The sequence below is a fragment of the Venturia canescens genome, chromosome 8 (genome assembly GCF_019457755.1).
Source record: "Venturia canescens isolate UGA chromosome 8, ASM1945775v1, whole genome shotgun sequence".
NCBI classification, from domain to species: Eukaryota; Metazoa; Arthropoda; class Insecta; order Hymenoptera; family Ichneumonidae; genus Venturia; species Venturia canescens.
The window spans coordinates 6,485,725-6,510,257 of record NC_057428.1 but is presented as its reverse complement, the minus strand read 5'-3'; the positions used below and the strand labels follow the sequence as shown (position 1 = coordinate 6,510,257).

Here is a 24,533-nt window from a genome sequence, read left to right as displayed (position 1 = left end):
ATTCGATTTCGTAAAAAATAATGTATAATAAATGTTGAATGTCTGGTCTCGAAAGGAAAGATACGCCCAGCTTTGAATTAGAAAATTATTTTTCATCAACTTAATTATTTTGAATAACCACTTAGAAAACAAGCCGCGATTTTATTTCACCCAGAAATTTCGAGACAGAATGAATTCGAACTGCCCCGGCCCTTCTGGAATGGAAAGGTAGGAATTCCACCCGAATGGGTACGGCCCTCTTGGATAGATTGGAGATATAGCAGGAATCTTAAGGCAGAACGAAATCGAACTGTTCCAGCCCTCCTGAATAGAACGGACGCTCACCTAAGAATCCTAAGCTCAAACGAACCCGAATGAGCCCGACCCTCTTAGCGTGATGAGGAACGGGTGCTATTTTGTACCCTGAATTCTGAGTGGTGTTTCAGCGATGTTATTGTGTTCTTGGTTCTTTGAGCGATTTTCAAATGAGCGGAATTTTTATGTTTCTTCATTTTATCCAGTATAGGCGAGTCTATGTGGCGAGATCTCGAGAAGACTGATTTTTGGTAATAGTATGTGTGAGTCTAGCTCAACGTGATTCAAGACGAGACTGGCCTCTTCGAGCTTCCGTGCTCGGCCTTTTATACCCGTTCAAACAGGGGAAATAATCATAATAATTGATTGGATTTTTCTGATTCGCTCTTACAATTAATCTTAAACCCGGGAATTCCCGCCGAAAATCGCTGATTGGTAGTCTCAAGATTAGATCGCATTGCGCAAAAGCAATATTTTACCGATGACCAATAAAAGTGTACTAATTTTCTGATTTGCTCCTTAATTTAGTTTCGAACACGGGATTCCCCGTCTTAAATCACTCATTTGAGCATTTTTTGTAAGAAAATATCATGATTGGCCTATAGACTCGTATCTGCATTGAGCATGAGCAGCAAATGATTGATCTCCAATCATGACTCGTTGGCCTTAACCCGTTTCTTTTTCGGCTAGCAAGTCATGATTCGTTTATTCGATCAGAGTTTTCATTGCGCATGTGTACGCTTCGATTTGAAATTGAGAAGGAACTTCAATGTTTTAAATAAAAAGTTGTCTTAATTTTTGGAAAGGATTCACTCTGAAATTTTCACCATTAAAACGCTAGGACATTTTTCTACAAGTTTTATTTGATATTCGATTGAGAAAACGAGTTATTCATTTGTTATTAAATAAAAAGAAGCATTTACATTTCGGAAGAAAAATGGGTTCGTGGCCCTGATAAGAACTGACAAAATCGAGATAGAGAGAGAAAGAGGCACCACGCGCGCCACAGAAAGAGAGCACCGCCCCTGGCGTTCGAACCTATGAGCCACGATCGAAGCTAGCAGCGCGGCAGCACCTCCCGAGCCTGCCTTCGATCTACCGCGCTCGCGCACACCCCTGACTCTCTCAATCACCGTTAGGCGGCTACTCAGCGGAGACTCTCCCGTTTAAGTCACAACACCACCGCGAGGTGGCGCACGAACGATCAGATTCGCGTCAGCCGTGCGTTCCCCGGAAGAAAATATAAACGGTAAGGATCGAAGCCGAAATCGGATCAAATTCGAACCCTCTTTGGGCTGAGCTATACTCACTCCCATTGATTATTCTCTTCTCGTTACACGAGACTCACCAGCACGACGCCGCATCCGGAGGTTGCAGTAACGCCGCCACCGTGGAAGCTCATCCCGATCTCGGGGCTGAAATTCCGGTTCACTCGTCCGCCCAGGACCACGCTTCACCCGTTCGACAACCGGCTCAGGCTCTGGACTTCTCCATCTTTCGGCGGGGCTCTCCCCTTGCTGTCGCCACTGCCGAATTCTCCACCATCTTTCACCTCCACCGGCACTCAAACTCGGCCAGCTTGCCGAGTTCACCGAGGCATCCAGGTGGAAGCCAGCTCAGACAGCGAGTGGGAAGCAGCCACCACTCCGAGCCGAGCACCAGCAACGGCACCCCATCTGCCGGGTCCTGAGCCGGTCTCACAAGCCGCCGAGATCAGCACCACCAGGGAAGGCTATCCGCACACACCACCATGCCCGGTTCCTCCGATCAGCTTCAAAGGCTCACGGTGGCGGGTCACAACTACTTACCCTCCATTAATTTGGCGAGAACGCCTCGATGTACCCGATCCAAAGGATCAGAATAATAACCTGTTGTTAAATAAATGAGGTGTTCCACCTCCTTGAAAGTGAAGACAAAAAAATTTCGACTACTTCATTCCACGAGTGCTAGGGCTCGCCGTCATAGTTCATCATTCTTCCCCGCTCTATTGTCGCCGCCAACGGATTCACACTCGTTGCTTCATCACCCACTGCGTCTACCTCGATCTCTCTCTCTCTCTCTCTCTCTCTCTCTCTCTCTCTCTCTCTCTCTCGAGCATTCGATTTTAAACAGGCCCTGTAAACGGCGTTCGCAGTGTCAAGACACTGGCATTGCTTGAGCGACATCGGTACCTCAGCGTTCTTGTGTCGATATATAGAACGGTGGCCTATACTGCCGAATAATGTGTTTTGTCTCAATATGAGCAAATCCCAATGGATCGAATATATATATTTTGTAACGATACGTTTGTTCTTATGCACACCGTCACACGTGGATTCGAGCAATTCTATGTTAAAGAAGAGCGGGCATGAAAGAAAAACAAAAGTAAAATGAAATTAAATTGAAAATAACAAATGATTTATTGAATTCTGAATTTTTACGGATCAAATTAAAAAAATAAATAAATTTTGTTTCGCATGAGAATTTTTTGTTTTCGGTATTTTTCTCCACAAAAATAATTTTCGCAGAATTAATAATAATAAATTTCGCAATGAATTTACGCTCGCTTTTATTTGAACAATAATAATTAATAGTTTCGTTTGCAATAATAATTTTTCAATTAATCTCGCCAACGCTGGTCTTGATAAATTTTTAATTAATTTTATTTGATAATTCGATCATTTGATAATTTGAAAATTGAGCTATAATTCTTAGAAACTCACTTTTATGATTCTATATAATGCAAAAGAGTGTGACGAGTGAATTTTATTTGCTTTTTCACTCTGGTGACTCGATATAATCCAAATAAATCGTTTTCATACTGAAAAAAAGAATTGGTAAATTTAACTCACCAAATGTGATCAACGAAAAGGTGTTAAAATTGATCAAATTTAGTTTAACTTGAACACGTAACAGTTGATCTAATAAAACCGATTTGGTTAATATAACTACATAGTTTTATTGATATGAATTACTCCACATTTTTTCAATCCAATCACATTTCAATTGTTACAATCAATTTTTTTTTAACTTAAATACTCTGCACGTGTAAACCGACATACTAAAGTATTTTGTTGAAGTGAATTATCAGCAGTTATGTTGCGGTTATATGTTAGATGGTGGACAAAAAAAAAGAAACTGGCATAAAAATGATTATTTTCAGGATTTTTGAACCACAGAGAGGTTACAGAAAACTGATATACAATTTTTTTTTTAAATTTGTTTGTTTGTTTTTTTAAATAAAAAAGCTATTTATATACCAGATTTGTGAACCGTTGCTCCGTAAATGTTTGAGTGGTAATTTTCTGTAATAAACTTATTCAATTTTTGTCCGACATTTTGGATCTATTGATTCGAATTAAAAAAATCCGACCTTGGGTTCGTTATCAGCAATTCCAAAACCCACAGAAACACATTTCAGGTCAATTGGGTTGATTTTTTAAAAATCATCTGCCATATTGAATCCGTCATTTTGAATTTTAAAAATCCAACATCGAATTCGTCATCAGCGACCCTAAAATCCTCGAGTAACAAGTTTCAGGTAAATTGGATCGATTTTTGAAAAAATCGTCCGTTATATTAGATCCGCCATTTTTTATTTTGAAAATTTTTAATCAAATTTATAATCAGCAACCCCAAAATCTTTTCAATACCAATTTTCATCAAAATCGGAGTAGACGAAACATTAGTGACTAAAAGAGTTAAGTCGCAACTTATATAATGCCTTTTTGAGTTTATATCTAATGTCATGGTAGTCTAGTGGATAGCGTGCGTACTTAGAACGATGTAGGTAGGCAGGTAGATCGGTATCGAATCCCCATGCAGGTAGGAATTTTTTTTCGATTAAAATGTTTCCAAACATGTACCACAAACTAAGATGACCTCACGGGCAGTGAAAAATAATTTTGCAATTAATAACATAATATTTTTCGCGTCTTATTTTTACCCTAATCAACAATAAAAGTATAGAAAAATTATCCTTATTCTGGTTGAAACTACAAATTAAACAATCAAGTTATATTAATATTTTGTTGGATTAATCAAATGTGGATGCAAATAAAACAAATCCGTCGTTTCAAAATCAATCAAATTGGTGAGTTGAAACAATTCTATATTTGTTTCGCCGCCCGCTATCGTAGTTTTGGGTTGAAACAATTCAATTTTCTTTGAATTTACCGATCCTTTTTTTTCAGTGCAGTGAGTAAATTCGCTTTTTATGAATTCTTATTAGCTCAAATTGAAGAATGATAAATAATTCGAAAATAAATGAAAAATGATATGCGAAATTGTCTCGTTTGAAAATAAAGAAACTTGCTCGGGTTTTCAATTAATTGAATCGCCACTCGGAAAACAATTACTCGAAGATAGAACAGAATCCACCCAGAGATCTTGAAACAGAACGAACCCGAACTGTCCCGACCCTTCTGGAATGGAAAGGTAGGAGTCCTACCCAAGAATCTTGTGACCAAACGAAATCGAACGGCCACGGCCCTCTTGGATAGAAAAAGGATTGGAAATCTACCAGGTATCTTGAGACAGAACGGAGTCGAACTGTCCCGGCCCTCCTGGATAGATCGGTAACTCACCTAAGAATCTTGAGTTCAAACGAAATCGGCCCTCTTAGCGTGAGGAGGAAAGGTGTTATTTTTGAGTTTTCAGCGGGATAATAGCGATATTATTTTGCTCTTTGTTTTTAGAGCTATTTTTATGATGAGCGAAAAATTTTATGTTTCTTTATTTTCGATATTATGGCGAGTTTACGGGCGAGATCCTGAGGCAAGACTGGCGTTTTGTGTTTGCGAGTGCGAGTCAAGCTCTACAAAATTCAAGACGAAACTGGCTCTTTTTTTGCTCAGAGAGCGTTATTGCTTTAGCGAGTCTAGCGTGGCGAGATTCAAGACAAGACTGCTCTTCAGTGCTTCTGCACTCGGGTTTTTATACTCTCTCGAACTAAGGAAATAATAATAATACTTCACGTGGACTTTGTCCCTCTCTCTGATACGCTGCGCGACTTAATCTCGAAGCAGGGATTCCCACTCTAAATTCTCTTATTGGTGCGCTAACTCCCCCGCGTGGGTCCCAATTGGTCATGTATAGCTACAGTCACATTGCGCATGTGCAAGAATTTAATATAATTCAATAAACCAGTTTTTTGATCAATTTTAATTCATTTTATGATTTTCCCCATTATTTTGTTTTATTTTCTATTAATTTTCTGAATAACAACAATTTTATTTTATTTTAATTCATTGTTTGCTCAGGACTACACTTATTGCACGTGCCTGTTTAAAGTAGATCATCGCGCATGCGCACTGTGCACGCTCGAGTTATTAAAGAAAAGTTTGCTTAAAAATTTAAATAATTTTAATCTGAAATTTTCACCCAATTATTCAAAATACATTTCTCTAATGATCCGCATTAATTTTCTAAACAAGAAAAAGTTTGTTTAATTAAAATTCAATAAAATAAAGAATTTTACGAGTCTAGGGAATTTTGTGAAAACGAAATTGAGTTGGCAGCAGTGAGCGCCTCGCTTCCCGAGCGCCGCTTCGCGAAGTGACAGGTTTTCAATATGGCCGCCGATGTAAACATTCGTGCGTGCCATGTCGTCGAAATAAAGTGTTTGAGAGTGTGTTTGGCTTCACTCTGTAATTTTTCGAAAACTCTGTAATTTTTTCAGCCAAAAAAAATAGCTGTTTCTGAATTAAAAAATAATTCTCCCCTTTTTTCGTAAAAAGTCATCGTTACCAGAACGTAAAAATTATTTCGATTCGTCTATTCGAAAGCAAACACGAAACTACAACTTTTATGTGAAAACTTTTTTTTCAGTTACTTCGAGTTTCCGAGATATATCCATTTGAAAAAAAACAATATTTTCTAAAATTATGAACTTAAAAATCTGAAAATATTCACATAGAAGTGCCGTTTAGTAGTACTTTGATATAATCAGTTATGAAGTAGATCTGAGATGGCCGAAAAAAAAGTGGCCGGTTTGACAGAGAATCCCTCATATAGGCATTTGAAAAAAAACAACATTTCTACTTCACCGATTCGATTGAAATTTGGTGCGTTATGTTTTTTGGGATCGCTGATTACGAATTCGACATCAGATTTTCAAAATTCAAAATGGCGGATCCAATATGGCGGACGCAAATACGAAAAATGGTTTGATTTCGTCAAAAGTGAGTACTTTATGGGTTTTGGGGTCGCTGAATTCGAATTCGACATCAGATTTTCAAAATTCAAAATGGCGGATCCAATATGGCAAACGCAAATGCGAAAAATGGTTTGATTTTGACGAAAGTGAGTACCTTATGGTTTTTGGGGTTGCCGAATTTGAATTCGACATCAGATTTTCAAAACTCAAAATAGCGGATCCAATATGACAGTCGCAAATTCGAAAAATGGATTGATTTAGACGAAAGTGAGTACCTTATGGTTTTCGGGGTTGTTGAATTCGAATCTGGAATCGGTTTTTCAAAATTCAATATGGCGGATTCAATGTGATGGGCGCAAATACGAAAAATGGATTGATTTCGATTTTCAGATATTTATGGTCGCAAATATCGAATTTGAATCCTGACCCCACGTATGTGAAGCTCGGATACAATATAATGGATAAAAATTTGGCAAATCATGTACGACAAACGAGTCATAATAACGAATGTAAAAGAATATTTTTTTGCCTTATATCCCGCTTTCAGCCGAACCCAGAGTCACGAACCCTGGACGTGGCGGTTGTTGACTCCATTTTGTTTTTTTTTTGTATTTTTTTTTTTGCGGTTTTTCCTTCAACGATGACCATGTGTGAGATGGTGAGTTGATTACTAGAGAATTACGATGGGATCGTAGCTCAATTTCGGGTTAAAAGAGAGCGATTCGAGTGTATAGTGGATGTCCCTAGGATGGTACCCTTGATCTGCTTGCCACAGGTGTAGCGGGAACATTGTAGAAGCACAAGAGTGCAGACATAGGCCCAGAGGACTCAGATATGAGATGAAGAGTAGCGATAAAATTAATTTACAACTGATGGAGTACGAAAATATGCGTGTGAAGCCAAATGAAACTGATCTATATCGAGTATGAGTGTTGTGTCTTTATTTCTGCGCCCTGGGAGCCTATACGAAAAGGAAAAATCTTGCTGCATATTTACATTGTTTAGAATTGTTTTATATTATGCTGAATTATTTCTCACATTTAGGTGCTCGAGTTAAAATCAACTCAATTGAATCAAAACTCAATGCCTCTCTTGTTAGAGTGGATCTACTATTTGAAATTATTAGAATCGGATTTCTTGTTCGGATTCGGAGCTCCGGAATTGTACGATATTTGGCTTCGTCGGAAATAAACCATTTTTCGTATTTGCGTCCACCATATTGAATCCGCCATATTGAATTTTAAAAAACCGATTCCAGATTCGGATTCAGCGGCCCCAAAAACTACAAGGTACTCACTTTCGTCAAAATTAATTCATTTTTCGAATTTATGGCCGCCATATTCAATCCGCCATTTGGAATTTTGAAAAACTGATGTCGAATTCGTAATCAGCGACCCCACAAACGTTTATACTGTGACTTTGAGACAAATCTAAGAAATTTTTTTTCCAACACAAAAATGGCACGAAAATGTGATTTTCACCTCACTGCGAAGGGGTTAATCAAAAAATTTTTCCAACAAAAGTTTTTGGTTTTGCGCTGAAACATTTTTTGGTGATGAAAAAAAGTTATGTATCTATTCGAAAAAAAACATGTAAGCCATTCTAACGCCGCCATTTTGAATTTTGAATCCACAAACCAATTTTTTCAAATGTCCCCCTTCAACCCCTAAAAGTTTTGTTCCACGAAACTTTCAGAGTTCAAAACGAATTGGTGAATCATCAATCATTAATTTGTTTTGAGCAAGATTGCGTACTCCATGCAAGCCATCTAATCTTATTTTGTTATTATTACGCAGTAGACCCAAATACTCACGTATAAAATTATCAACATCTCCCGATGATTCCAAATCATCGTCATGATCATTATCTTCATGAATATCATTATCATTTTTAGTCAAGGATACACCGACATTTTCATCAGCAATTACATCATGCCAAATACCATCTTTGAGAGAAATGTCTTACTAAATGCTATTTTCTCCAAAATTTGGAGACTCCTCCTCCTCCTTCTCCTCTTTCTTAACATTCACGCGTTCATTCTTAAATTCATAATTCGGTTTTTTCGTATGTGAAACTAGCTCCTCTAATGATTCAACAATCGGTTTAAACACATCTTAAATTTTCTGCTGAGCACTATCACGTCCACTTTTCGACATTCGATGTTTTCCTCGGATTGCATCACTCGCCTTGGCAAGTTCACTTAATACAGCCGTCTCCTTTAAAAGTTCTTTGCGCTTCATGTTGACACGAGTAAGTCAGACTTTAGACTGTCTTGTAAACTCCGGAAAACAATCATTTATTATAATCCACAGTGAGGAAATAATCAAATCCCCTTCTATATCTTCCGGAATTCAATTCACTGTCCTTATCAATCGTGATAAATCCATACTTGTCTGATTTTCAACACTTGACACACATTTTTTTTGAAACTTGCATAAGTCATGTTCGTATTAACATGATCATTATGAACATGCTCGAGGTTCATATCATCTTGCTTGAATAGCACTATAAAATTTGCATTGTCCTTCACGAAATGTTTCGAAATACGAGTATACGTTAGGCAAAGATAAAAACTATCCACAATCTCGTATCTTCCCATGGAAAAAAAGCTCCCACATTGTTTTGATTCTCACACGCTATGTCGTCAAAGATGAATATTAAGTTTGGTCGAGCTTCACTGAGGGCCACAACTTGTTCATACTCGTTAAATTGAAAAAATTCAGCTTCTTTCACTGATTTAAGCATTTGCCCAAGCAATCGATATTTTGGTTGCTTCAACGATTTCGAGTATATGTTTTCAAGTCTAAAACCATTTGACTGTATTAGTAGCGTAAATAATGTATTAGTTTTTTTTACAATCCAACGGGCCGCAAAACACGGGACAAATGCTATCAGATAGAAAGTTTCTATGACGCTTCTTCATACTATCCGCTCCAACAATAAATTCATCGAAATTCATTATAGGGAGTAGACCGCTCGAAACTTCTTTCTTCGACTTTATCTCACATGCGACTAATCGAAAAAATCATATAAATACAACTTTTCTAATGTTGGAATAATCAGTGAAGTTATGATCACTGCAGAGTGATGATTGTACATGATAAACCTGGTAAAGGTTTGGTAGACAGTATAATCAACAATCTCCGCGTGGAACTACATCTACCGGGCTATTAATATTGTAAACCTGGTACGAAATTGATCAAACGTCTTGCTCGTGGTGATCTTGGTATAAACCTGCTGGATGCTACTTGTAAAGAGCACGATATCGCATATACGAAAAATCGTGAAAACTCGAGTGCAAGACATCTGGCGGATAAAATTTTAGCTGAACAGGCCTGGCAGCGTATAATCTCGAAAGACGCAAGTCTTGATGAAAGAGCAAGTGCTTGGGCTGTGTCAAACATTATGAAGGCAAACAAGAAATTTGGCTTGGGTATGAAGCGAGCTGTGAAAAAAATGAAACGACGAAAGCCTGTTTGTTTAAAAAAGATCATCGCTGATGCAAGAAAAGTAATGATACGTAGTGATGACCCTCGTAAAGTCATAATGTCAGCATTGAAAGGTGCGCGTGCCAGTGTTAAAGGCGTTGAAGTACGCACGCCTAGAACTTTACTAAAAAACCAGCGGTTTATTCCCCTTTCTTTTACCCATCTTTGCCGGCCTGAGCGCCGTTGGTGCATTATCCAGTGAAAGTGCTGCAATAGTCAAAGCTGTGAATGTTGCTCAAGCGGTTAAAAAGGAATTGGAGGAAAGCAAGCGTTACAATAGAACACTTTAGGCCATCGCTTTGGGTAAAGGTTTACATCTGAAACCATACAAATAGGGTTCGGGTCTTTATCTCGGGTCAAAAAACGTATAATTACGCTACCACATGAACCTTTCACCAACATTGATCTGCTGAAGTATGCGAAAGCTAAGAAAATTCATAACTTTCGCGGTGTTTTCATGTGTGATACTTTACCTGTGAATGGACTGCTCAAGCATGAATCTGCAATCATGAATTTGAATGAAAAGGTGGGGCCTGGAACACACTGGATTGCATATAAAAAAGCTAGTCGAGGAGTCGTATACTTTGAAAGTTTTGGCAATGTCCCACCTCCACCCAAACGCATAAAATACTTCAATGTTGGCAGCGTGAAATACAATCATAAAAAGTATCAGAAATATGATACAATTATATGTGGTCATTTATGTTTAAAACTTTTGTGTAATCAGCTGAATCGGAGAGACAATGATGCACTATATAAATGAGTATTATAGAGCTACGTGTTTAGTTCTGCAGTTCCAAGCATCATGTATAATCGTTTGACAATTACCATTACTGGATCATCCTCCGTACTCGAGGCACAACTTTTTCCACCTATTGAACTGTCACCCGACAAAAATTTTATCCTTGAACTCATCGAGCTGCTCACATTCAATTCGATTCCAAATATCGATATTGATTGCAATGAATTCAACGTTAGAACGCAAGTGTTGACCATTCCGACAGGCAGCTATGAAATTGAAGAAATAGAAAAATATTTCAAAGCTGAGTTCGCACCTCAAAACATACAAATTCAGCTTAATGAGATCATGGCCATTATTTAAAAATCTGCAGAAAAATCTGATTTTTTTACACAGCATAGAAAAATGTTCGAAAATGACGGTAAAAAAATTGAGGGGAGGTTACCGAACATTTAAGCAAGAAAATAAGTATTAAAAATTGGACATCGTAGTGGCAGTAAATGGATCGTGATTTTTCAATCAAATTTGAAGGATCGTAAATGCTGGAAAAAAAAATTAAATCATATACGTATTCGTTGAACATTTATCTTATTAATGGCGTTATAAAAATATCAGGTCACCAAAACTTTAAGAATGAAATCATAAATTAACTACGATTATCGCTCACGATGAGTCGTTGAATACTAGGTTCGGTACGACATCGGCAACACCGTTCTATCAGCTGTTTATATATATGTATATTGACGTATATCGTGTCTAGTTGTGACGTGCTTACATTAGTGTATCGGTACTGTACAGGCGTGTATACTTTCTCGGTATGATTAATAGTAACAGGTGTAATGATTAATAGGTAATGTCTTGTTCAAGGTGTGCACATCTTGGACAAGACATTACTGAAAATACCAAGACGACAAAGGACGGACAGCGTGTCTAGCGCTAGAAGCGCGGCAAGCTATGCTTCCGCCGTGGACAACGCGCTACTGACGACGAGACAAACAGACACAGCAACGAGTAACAGACAAGACCTGACAGAACTGCTGAGGCTCATCCACGAGACGGCGACCAAAATGGCCAAAGCAGCAAACATACAGAAAAACACGAATATGACGGTGAAGACGGAAATCAAGACGATCCTGGAGACCGCGGACATTGCGCTGCATATGCGCGTGGAAGCGGCCTTAAAGGGACGTCTTGTAGACAGTAACAAGACAACGACAGGAACGAACAGCAACGAAGAGACGCCAGGGACGAAACGTAAACGATCACCGACTGGAACCACGCCGGAGTCCTCCCAAAAGAGGCCTCCGACGATAGGACCTACCACAGACTGGCAGACGATCACACGGAAAGGCACGGAAAAGACAAAAAAAGAAAACAGAAGCGACAACCCGAGCTGACGGGAGTGGCCCGGCCCCCCGGCAAAGGGGAAAGGCTGTTCTCGTCAAACCGGGAACGGAAATGACGTACTCGGACATAGTACGGAAGATACGGTCAACGGTGGACCCGAAGAAGAGCCACGTGCAGGTGACGACTCTGAGGAAGACCAAAAACGGTTTGTGCCTGCTGAAGCTACAGGCGGACGCAAGCAAGCCGGACAAACGCGACGAATTTGAGCGACAAATACAGGACGCAATAGGGGAAGCGGGCAGCGTCAGGGCTCTGACCTCCAAGGTTCAACTGGAGATCATGGACCTGGACTGCGTTGCGACTCCGGATGACGTGACGGACGCTCTAGGACGAGAGACGGATAGGCTGGGTGCATTGCCGCGTTCGGAAAAGACTGACGGTTACGAAATGCTACAGGGGCCTTGGCTTCGGCCACGTAAAGACCGACTGCAAGGACGTGGACAGGATGAAATGCTGCCGCAAATGCGGCGCAACCGGACACCACGCGACGGACTGTAAAAACAAATCGGTCTGTCCACTGTGCTCCGAGGCCGGGCACAAGGACGTAGCGCACCTCGCCGGAACGGACAGGTGTGCCATGTTTCGAGCCACGCTGGAGGAGTGCAGGAGGCAGGCCGGAAGACGGACAGAATAGTTCAGGGAAACCTGAACCGTAGTAGGACCGCAGACATGCTCCTACCACAGATAGCCGACGAACATGACGCGGACATCCTGATCCTGTGTGAACCATACAGGAGAAGGACGACCCAGACATACATCACGAACGAGACAGAGACTACAGCTATCTGGGTAAGGGGGGCCACCTAATCCCGAATCTCTGACCGCGGGGTCGGGGATGATTACGTCTGGGCTAAAGTCGGCGCTGTCACCTACGTCAGCGTCTACTGGACACCCAACTGCGCCGCGGCGGAGTTCGAGAGGAAGGTGGCGCTCCTAGAAGACGGTATCAGGGACCTGCCCGGGGATGTCATCGTTGCGGGGGATTTCAACGCGAGGGCGATCGAGTGGGAAATGACGAAAACGAACAGACGCGGACGACTACTGCTGGAGATGGCCGCAAGGCTGGACCTAGCAGTGGTTAATACGGGACAGACGCCGACGTACAGATGACCAGGGTTTGGAGACTCCATCCCGGATGTGACGCTGACGTCGGACGGAATCCTGTCATGGCTGAGGGGATGGCGGGTGATCAAGGACTATACAGCCAGCGATCACCAGTACATCACCTTCGAAGTGGCAGGACGGACAGAAACGAGACGAATTAGCTCTCACCGACCCCCGCGGTGGAACCTCGACAAACTCGACGGACGAAAATTTTCTGAGGAGTTGATGGCAGCACCAGCTCCGATGACAAAAATTCCCCCCGAGCTGACTGGCCGGCAAAGGGCGGAGAGACTGACAGACGAGACGGCCAAACTAATAGACGGCTTGTGCAACAGCACAATGCCGAAGCGATGACAGACACAGAAAAGACGACCACAATACTGGTGGACGGACGAGATCGCCGAATTGCGCAGGGTTTGCCTGGCAAATCGGCGACGAGTGACGAGGGCTGGGGGCGGACCCGAAAGGGAAAACCTCTAGGCCATATACAAAACAGCACGGAAGATGCTGACGAAAGCAATACGGGACGGCAAAACGCGATGCTGGAGGAAGCTCTGCGAGGAGGTGAACGAGGACCCCTGGGGAACTGGTTACAAGATTGTGACCGGCAAACTCGGGGCCCAAGTTCCACCAGAACTCAAAGACGCCGAAACAGCAGGACGGATTGTTGACGGATTGTTTCCGACGCACCCGATACGAACGAACGTGACGGACGACGCTGACGTACCGGCGCCCCCCGTCTTTGTCGCTGAGGAGCTCACCAGAGCAACAAAGGCGATGAAGACTGGTAAGGCGCCGGGACCAGACGGAGTACCGGCCGAGATCCTCCGGCTCATGGCTCGCCTACGGCCGGAGATACTTCTCGACCTATACAACACGTGCTTGACGACAGGAACGTTCAACGGTCGGTGGAAAGAGGCGAGGCTCGTCCTTATCCCGAAAGGTAAGGGTGACCCTAACACGCCCTCGGCCTACCGACCGTTGAGTTTACTTGACACGACAGGGAAACTCTACGAACAATTACTGAGACCGAGACTGACGGACGCGATGCAGGCCGGAGGGGGTCTCTCCGACCTGCAGTATGGTTTCAGGAGGGGTCGATCGACGATTGGAGCAATCCAAAAGGTGGTTGACTCTTTCCTGGAACTGGACAGACACTGCCACGCAGCCCGACCTGTCGTGCTGCTGGCAACGCTAGACATCAGGAATGCTTTCAACTCGGCCAGGTGGGTGGATATCTTGGAGGCGCTGAAAAGCAACTTCGGGATCTCATCATATTTGGCTCAGGTTGTGGAGGATTACCTGAAAAACAGACGAATAACGTACGAGACGATCGAAGGACAGGTAACAAGACAGGTCACCGCTGGGGTTGCTCAGGGGTCGATACTGGGACCTGATTTCTGGAATGGTTTATACGACAGCCTGCTTCGGATTGGGATGCCGCTCGGAGTGACCCTTGTCGCCTACGCTATGACGTAGCGACGGTAATCACAGAGCGATCTCCCGAGCTGGCGCAGCTAACGTTGAACCAGACCATGAGACGAGTTGGACGCTGGATGACAGACCACGGACTCCAACTCGCAACAGAAAAGACGGAACTGACGTTTCTTACGAGAAGACGCATACAGACCATACTTCCCATGAGGGTGGGAACGTACGAGAGGGAGACCAAGGGGGAAGTCAAGTACCTTGGGGTAACCCTTGATACGAAGATGACCTTCTGGCCTCACATACAGAAGACGGCCCAGAGGGCGGCAGAGAGGATAGCATCCTTGAGCCGCCTGATGGCAAACACGACGGGACCGAGACCCGGGAAACGGCGACTGCTTATGGCAACAGCCCACTCGATCTTCCTATACGGCGCGGAAATATGGGTAGACTCCCTGCAGACAAAGAAGTACTGTAAGACGATGACTATGGTACAGAGACAGGGCGCGCTGCGAATCGCTTGCTCCTACCGAACGGTCTCTGCACAAGCTGTTCTGGTGGTGGCGGGCGTAATTCCCGTGGATCTCTTTGCCTTTGAGCGCAAGAGGATCTACGGGAGCAGCGCAGACATAGGAAGAAAGAACGCCGCGGTTGCCGAGCGCGAAAAGACGATTGACGGATGGCAAGGATGGTGGACAAACGGACACGATGGTAACTGCAAGAGATGACTTATACGGGACCTGAGGCCGTGGCTCGGAGGGAAGTTTGGCGACGTGAATTTTTACGTTACCCAGCTCCTGACGGGTCACGGTTACTTCCGACGGTACCTCTACAGAATGAACAGAGCACGGACGAGACGAATAGACTCAGCCGAGAACTGGAGACAACGGTTGGCAGCATCTCCCCCGATAACATCGTCGAGGTGATGCTGCACGAACCGGAATGGTGGCGCTTACAAGGAAAGGTACTTTAGTGTCCGCCTCCGATTTTGATAATTTTTTTCTATCTTATAGTCCATCCAAAAATAAGAGACACGTATTTTTTTTTATCGGCCGAAAGTTATTTTTAAGGGGTGAAATCAACCCTCAAAGTTCGGCATGTTTTGCGTCTGGTAGAGTGTTTCATATAGAAGCACTCAACCGATCGAAACGAAACCAATTGCAAAATGTTCGGCTTGTCAAATAACCCATATGACATGTCCAACTTCTTATACACCCTTACGGCAAAGGGGTGAACCACCCCCGAATATTCAGAATTTTTTCGTTTAACAAAAATTTACTATCCGATTTTAATAAAACAAACGCCATTTTGCAGAGCAAAAAAAAATAAAATCGACGTGTTTTCGGGTTTTCCTCAGATCAAAAAAATTAAGGGGGTAAAACACCCTTAAAATGTCAAATTTTGTTTTGAGCACTGGCCCCTTCCAATTTTAGTATTCTTTTCATAGAATGTAGCTTATCAAAAAATAAGAAACACGTATTTTTTTTTATCGGCCGAAAGTTATTTTTAAGGGGTGAAATCAACCCCCAAAGTTGGGCATGTTTTGCATCTGGTAGAGTGTTTCATATGGAAGCACTCAACCGATCGAAACAAAACCCATTGCAAAATGTTCTGCATGTCAAATAACCTATATGACATGTCCAACTTCTTATGCACCCTTACTGCAAAGGAATGAACCACCCCCGAATATTCAGAATTTTTTCGTATAATAAAAACTTACAATCCGATTTTAATAAAAGAAATGCCATTTTGCAGAGCAAAAAAAATAAAATGGACGTGTTTTTTGGTTTTCCTCGGATCAAAAAAATTAAGGGGGTAAACCAGTCCTAAAATCTTGAATTTCACTTTGCGCATCGAAATGTTGACATTCAATTCATATGGTTCCTTTATCATTGCGTATCGACTTATATGTTGAATAATATTTATTTCACATATTCATTGGCTGACATCATAATCGTATAGAGAATCGAATACTTTGACATGCGTTACGTGAGAAGTGTTAGTTTTCGTTCTACAGGTTCTACTATGACATCTTTAAACGGTTCTTGAAAATCTAATGTCGTATCTTCCACGATTTCTAACCGATTGAACTCTGCCATAGAAGCCTTCAGAATTCTCTCGAAACTTTCTTTCTCGTAGTCATGTATTCTTAAAAAAGCCAGCTCGCTCAGCCTAATGCTTGAGAGATATCCGAAAAAATAAAAAAATCTGTTTTTGTGATGATGTCAGATTAAGCCACCCACTCAAGATGAAGAAGCTAAAACTGACGTATATTACTTATATTACTAGAGAAGTTTAGTTGCTGTTTGATTGTTTATCTGTCACTATCGTGTCCGCTATTGTGAATAACGTATTGTCATGAACATGTCTATCAACCCAATGAACGTAATAAGACTGTTGCTTCTTACATTTGAAGTAATGAACATTCCTGACAGTCCTGTTAACAATAATGAAGTGGAATTGAAAGAAAGTTTCGAGAGAATTCTGAAGGCTTCTATGGCAGAGTTCAATCGGTTAGAAATCGTGGAAGATACGACATTAGATTTTCAAGAACCGTTTAAAGATGTCATAGTAGAACCTGTAGAACGAAAACTAACACTTCTCACGTAACGCATGTTAAAGTATTCGATTCTCTATACGATTATGATGTCAGCCAATGAATATGTGAAATAAATATTATTCAACATATAAGTCGATACGCAATGATAAAGGAACCATATGAATTGAATGTCAACATTTCGATGCGCAAAGTGAAATTCAAGATTTTAGGACTGGTTTACCCCCTTAATTTTTTTGATCCGAGGAAAACCAAAAAACACGTCCATTTTATTTTTTTTGCTCTGCAAAATGGCATTTTTTTTATTAAAATCGGATTGTAAGTTTTTATTATACGAAAAAATTCTGAATATTCGGGGGTGGTTCACCCCTTTGCAGTAAGGGTGCATAAGAAGTTGGACATGTCATATAGGTTATTTGACATGCAGAACATTTTGCAATGGGTTATTTTGTTTCGATCGGTTGAGTGCTTCCATATGAAACACTCTACCAGATGCCAAACATACCCAACTTTGGGGGTTGATTTCACCCCTTAAAAATAACTTTCGGCCGATAAAAAAGAATACGTGTTTCTTATTTTTTGATAAGCTATATTCTATGAAAAGAATACTAAAATTAGGAGGGGCCAGTGCTCAAAACAAAATTTGACATTTTAAGGGTGTTTTACCCCCTTAATTTTTTTGATCTGAGGAAAACCCGAAAACACGTCGATTTTATTTTTTTTTGCTCTGCAAAATGGCGTTTGCTTTATTAAAATCGGATAGTAAATTTTTGTTAAACGAAAAAATTCTGAATATTCGGGGGTGGTTCACCCCTTTGCCGTAAGGGTGCATAAGAAGTTGGACATGTCATATGGGTTATTTGACAAGCCGAACATTTTGCAATTGGTTTCGTTTCGATCGGTTGAGTGCTTCTATATGAAACACTCTACCAGACGCAAAACATGCCGAACTTTGAGGGTTGATTTCACCCCTTAAAAATAACTTTCGGCCGATAAAAAAAAATACGTGTCTCTTATTTTTGGATGGACTATAACATAGTAAAAAATTATCAAAATCAGAGGCGGACACTAAAGTACCTTTCCTTGTTAGTCGCCACCTTCACGGAAACGATACTGAGACGGAAGAACGCGGACGGCTGCTTGATAGATGACTGAGCAGACGGAGTGACGCGACGTTACGAGAACGGTGGGACAGAACGGACGAACGAACACAGACAGAATCCCCAGTCAGAAATAATATCAACATAGTCCCTGGCTGGGAGGAAGGACAACAAGGAGGTGGCGGTTTTAGTGGGTAGGCCTGCTTTTTTGGGAGTCCCACATACCCATGTAGTCCGTAAGACTACACGGAATCCGTAAAAAGGATTTCCGCAACTCCTTGGTAAAAAAAAAAAAACTGACACAGGCGGATGGTACAGTGTTAGCTGCAACGAATTTCGTTAACAATGCCATCTGTCATTTATTCAAGGAAGTGCGTTATGAATCGAAACATGTGTGGTCTGTCAAGACATCAACGCCGATGGAAAAACCTCAATATGTGATCCTGACATTTCAAACGGGATGAAAGAATAATAACAGGCAAAATGCAAGCAATTTTAATCATTGCAATGTTACTGATGTAAAATTATACTTTAATTCACAGTGTTATCCTTAAGATAACATGAATTTGAATATACAACAAAATCAGTATGCAGTACTGTACGATATGTATACTGTAACACGATTTTCCTTGGGGGAGGTACGATCGGTCCCTTCTCGGCTCACGCGCTGCGCCCCCTCATGAACTCACCGGCGATGAAAATGGGATGGGCGCCAGGTACAAAGTACCGCCGAATTACTCAACTTGATTTTACCCATTCTCGCGATGTTAACGTAAGTAAATAATAGAATACCGAGTTCCTGGGGACACACGTGAACGAGGACGGTCCAGCTACTCAGCTCAGCTGAGGTACGAAAAGCAGAGGAGGGGGGATCCTGGGGAAAAGGTAGCGATGGTCGGAACACGAATTACAGCACAAACAAAATATAGCCGAAACAGCGGGAAATTAAATATTAAATAACAATTTATTCTATCAGATCGAATTCACAATACTGAACAAAATCGAGTGTAATTAAATTAACATAGTTGGTCGTGCGGTCAAGATACGAAAAATAATAGAAAGCGCAGGTTCGAATACTAGTATTCGCCCGTTTACAGGCTTCGCCGGGTACGAGTAGGTAATCGCCGATCACGCACGCGGTTCGAACGAATTCCGCAGGTAACGAGAGATAATCGCGAGAGTGTCATAGACAACGTAGGCAAGGTAATTGACACTAGGTAATCCGAGAGGTAATGCGCGAGTATCACAAGTAATAACGAAGGAAACTTCGGCTAGGCGAAAGGTGTGCCGAGGTGCGCAGTAACAAAAGATGAAGAAAGAAACGAAACAGAATGAATACAATACGAGGTGTGAGCCACCGTACAAGCCGTAGCGCGAACGTAGGAGCGAGAGAGACAGGACGAAAACATTGCGCGAACGAGCGCTCTCGCTAGCGACCTTAGCACATGCAGGGAGAGAGAGATCGAGCGACTCGAAAAATAATGCGTGGAAATTTCTAACGCGCAATCGGCAAAATCTAAAGAACATTATAACGCATGTTTTACGTAATTATCCTATAGTTAGGGACCAAACTAATATCGAATTCGTTCGTCTAATTGAGCCACCAAATCTAAAGGGGTTGGAGACACGGGAGTACCGGCCACAATCTCGCTCGATACCTCAATGCGCGCGTCCCCACTGAATCTCAACGGAACCAACACTTAAACCGGAATGACATTCCGCAAATGCACCAAAAGGAAACGGAAGGCTCAACGAGACGAAAGAGTTCGTGGCGAGAACGACGGACTTACTAAGGAACAGCTCGCAACAAAGGGAAGGCACGAAAAAATTGATGGCGCAGCAACTCGTACGTGGCTCGTTAATCGGGTGCTCGGAAGTAGACAAATTATGCGAGCGAGCTGCTCTCGGCGTCCGGCGCTATCCCCACCGCTCGGGTAACACATCGCAGCGCTCGGGTGCTAGGTGCGGCTGAAGTGTAGGTATATCGTGCATTATGTAATAAAGAAAAATATTTTTCCATATATGTGTAATTTTATTTCTCCTCCTCTTCCTCATCTTTCAACATAACATACATATCATCAACGATTCTGATATATATACATTTTTTTTCGTTGAGAAATATTAGAAATCTTTTTGAGAAAACTCAATAGCGTTCCAGTCACCACCCAGATATTTCATGTAAAGTTGTCCACAATGAGCTGTTTCCAGAAGTTTCTCGTATATCACTAGATTCTGGTCGAATGCCTTGACGATTCGCAGTGGCAGGAATATAGTAAACTCATTCTTGATCTCGGCTATGTATCTTTTATTCCATTTGGTGTTTACTGTCTTCACGTCCGAGACGAGATTATTCATCGATGACTTTAAGCTGTTTCAGCTTCTTGGCGGGGAGATACTCAGACGTTGCGATGATATTGTTGATTACAGAGAACTTTATTTTACTATAGACGTAGTTTTGAGATTTTTTTTTTGCAAAGAACAAGTCTTGACTAAACTTTACGAAGATGTGAAGTGATGCTTTTTTCTTCTGGACTCTGCTATTTGTAAATTTTTCCATTTATCCTTACTCCAAAACTGAATCATCCCCTTCCACACATTTCTCCACATTTTTAAACAGGTTCGAACTCGATATATATTGCAATCGATTCAGTCTCCTCCGATGGTCCTTTTCTAGTAAATCTAGTAAATAAAAAGTGCTAGTATAAATCTCTATCTGGTAGTTACACTATGGATAAGGTTTCACATTCTGCCTAACAAGGAAAGGTACTTTAGTGTTCCCCTCCGATTTGGATAATTTTTTCATATGTTATAGTCCATCAAAAAATAAGAGACACGTATTTTTTTTTATCGAAACAAAACCAATTGCAAAATGTTCTGCATGTCAAATAACCTATATGACATGTTCAACTTTTTATGCACCCTTACTGCAAAGGGGTGAGCCACCCCCGAATATCCAGATTTTTGTCGTATAAAAAAAACTTACGATCCGATTCTAATAAAACAAACGCCATTTTGCAGAGCAAAAAAATAAAATTGACGTGTTTTTGAGTTTTCCTCAAATCAAAAATTTAAGGCGCGAAGCGCCGGAGAGACCCACCCATTTACTTCTCAAGAATTTTCTTTTTTCTTTGTTCAAATTAAAAAAATTGAAGAAAAAAAATTCTTGAAAAGTAAATGGGTGGGTCTCTCCGGCGCGAAGCGCGAAGCGCCGGAGAGACGGAATTTTTAGGTCAAAAACCCCAGAGTAGCCCAGCCAAGGAGCGCAACGTCTGTCATCCATGTAGTTTACAAATTAACCATTAAGTAATTGAGGCATTTCGGTGATAGTCACCAAAGTACACGAAAGTCACCGAAATACTCACTTTATATTAAAAAAAGTCACCAAACTACTCATTTGTCATATATATGTTTGTATACAGCCCATGTATATACGAAAATAAAAAATTGTGAAAGTCGCGACCATGGAAGATGTAGGAGTACTCAATTTTTCATATAATTTAAACAGCCGATGTATATGTAAATAACATATTATTTAGAATGTAAGTCGATCCGCAATGATAATGAGACCAATTGAATTGAATTTAATCATTTCGGTGCGCAGAATGAAATTTGAGGTTTTAGGGGTGCTTTACCTCCTGGATTTTTTTCTCTTGGAAAAATTCAAAGACACGTCAACGTGAACTCTTTTCGCTCTTTGAAATGTTGTTTGTTCCCTTGAAATCGAATGAAATTTTTTTTTTATATAAAAAAATTATGAATGTCAGGGGGTGAATCATCCCCATGTAATAGCATAAAAAATTGAACATGTCATATAGGTTATTTGACATGCAGAACATTTTGCAATTAGTTTTGTTTCGATCGGTTGAGTGCTTCTATATAAAACAGTCTATCAGATGCAAAACATGCCCAACTTCGGGGGTCGATTTCACCCCTTAAAAATAACTTTAAGCCGATAAAAAAAAATACGTGTCTCTTATTTTTCGATGGACTATAACATATAAAAAAAATTATCCAAATCGGAGGGGAACACTAAAGTACCTTTCCTTTAAGTCATAAATTTATTTATGAATTTCATGGATAATTTGTAACGGTTGAGAAACAAAACTTCTGCTCCTTTTCATCTCGTATTACAGTTTCGCAGGTCATTGTAGGTACGAATTTTCCCTGCAGTAAAAGAATACAGACTTTCTGTTGGAATACTAGTTGAGTTGAGAATTTTACAAATGTTGGAGGAAGGTCATTGAAAGGGGGATTCAATTCCTACCACTGGTCAAAGTGTCAAGATTATGCGAAATACCTACCACCCTTTTTTTTCTTCCTGCGAAGACTTGAAAAGGACATTTTTCCACGAGAAAAATCATTCTACCTTCAACAAGTCGTCAACGACATATCAAAGTTTTTTTGAAACAAAGTTCGCGAGAGCTTATCAAGAAAAAAACATAATGTCTCATATTGAAATTATCGACCTCACAATTGAGGATGTTGTTGAAAATGAGTGTGGTGATAGTGGTGAAGTTGATTCCGATGTTAAAATGATTGGCATTAAAAGTATTAAAAGTGAAAGTGAGGAATCTTCGAGTATCGAAAACCACGATACCGAGGATGATTTAAACCTCTATGAAGAGTTTTAATGATATCGTAATCGATCTGCGTCGCCCAATTATGGGACTGACGTAGATTACTCGGAACATGAAAATGATTCGCGTCTGACGATGAAAATCATTTTGAATCGGTGGTGAACATGTATATCCGGAATCTCAGGGTATCAATGTATATCTCAGGAAACGGTTGAACACCGATTCCTGAGATTCGTCGGATTCAATCATTTTACGCCGATGATCGGGAGTATTTCGTCTGCTCATGCTGCTTCGTGCAAGAGCCCGAGGTTTACGGGCAGGTAACTGCCCAATTCACGTGTTGAGCGTGTCAGCGGTACGTAAAGTAGGCGTTTTATCGACTGTTCCAGTAGATCAGTAGTGGGGGATATAACAAGCACTCGTCTTCGCCTCGTGCTTCGCGTGCTCGGCTACGACTCGTACTGAAAACATCGCGCTCGGCGTTAAAAGTCCCACTTCGCCTCCTTGGTACACAATGTACTTATATATGTATATCAATTTTGTCCAAAAATTGAAAATTGAGATTTTTTTTATTGCAGGCTACTACCCCATAAAGCGAAAATAATAATAAGAAAAAAATTAAATTGTTAAAATATGTGTGTAGACCTAGAATTAGTTAACATTATTATTATTTTTTTAACATTTTTTTCATTTTTCCGTTTTTCTTTCTTAATTTTTTATTATAAAAATGTAACTAGTTTTAAGAATAAATAGAATTGTATAGATTTCATGTAATTGAAAATCTTATAGTCTTTCCTAAAATCCCCTCCCCAGAACTCTTCAACCCTCTTTCCATCTCTCTCCACTCAACCATCCCTTCTACACTCTCCGCAACGGACCCTACCCCGCAACAGTCCCTGCACTCCCCCGTCCCCGCACCCCCCTGAGATCCATGGTCCAGAACTCTTATAGCATCTCTACTGATGTTACAATCAATAAAATTAATTTTTATTACCTGTAGAGTCTAGAAAAAATCTGAAAAATGGACTATTTTCACCAAATTAACGTTATCCTACCCTCAATCCTCGGCTTGGGTCCGCTATACCTAGCATACGAACCTGCTCCCCCCCCCCCCCCCATGTCGTTTTCACTTTCCATTCCCCGTTTATATGCTCCAGCAGCTACACCACTCACACGCTCCTTGCCTCTCCCGATTCCCCTCGTCGAATCATTTCCCTCACCCAATGATCGTTTTCGTAACGTTTGAAAGTCGTAACCCTCGATTCCCCCACCACGTATCCTAACCATTCCCTTCACACGATGATGACTTCTGCAATGCTTGAAAATCGTAACCCCCCATAAAAAGAAGTTCCACTTCAAAAGTTCGAACCCATCCGTCACGGTGCTCTGTAGCGCAAACGTACCGTTACGATATTTTCAACTATATATTTAATTACACAGCCACACAAAAAAAAGTTGATTATGCGGCGGATACGGCTATGCTTTTCCTACGTATTTCGAACTGCTGAATCAATATTGTAACGTAACGCTCTTGCTGAGCAGCCCTGAACGTCACCACGCGTTGGTTCGAGCTACCTTAAATCAAGGAGCAAGTACGAAAGGATCGTGAGAACGCGGAAATTGTGTGTTTACGGAATGCAATAGTTGAAATTTATTTCGTCAATCTTTACAAATTCACATTTATCGCGATCGCGTAACCGGTT

The 24,533-nt window shown here is 41.1% G+C and overlaps 1 protein-coding gene across 20 annotated transcripts in view; it reads right to left on the bottom strand.

Annotated features, from left to right (window-relative positions):
- Positions 1-24,533, bottom strand: part of mmd (mind-meld) — a 619,790-nt gene that overhangs the window by 410,748 nt on the left and 184,509 nt on the right. The gene's annotated exons all lie outside the window — the stretch shown is intronic.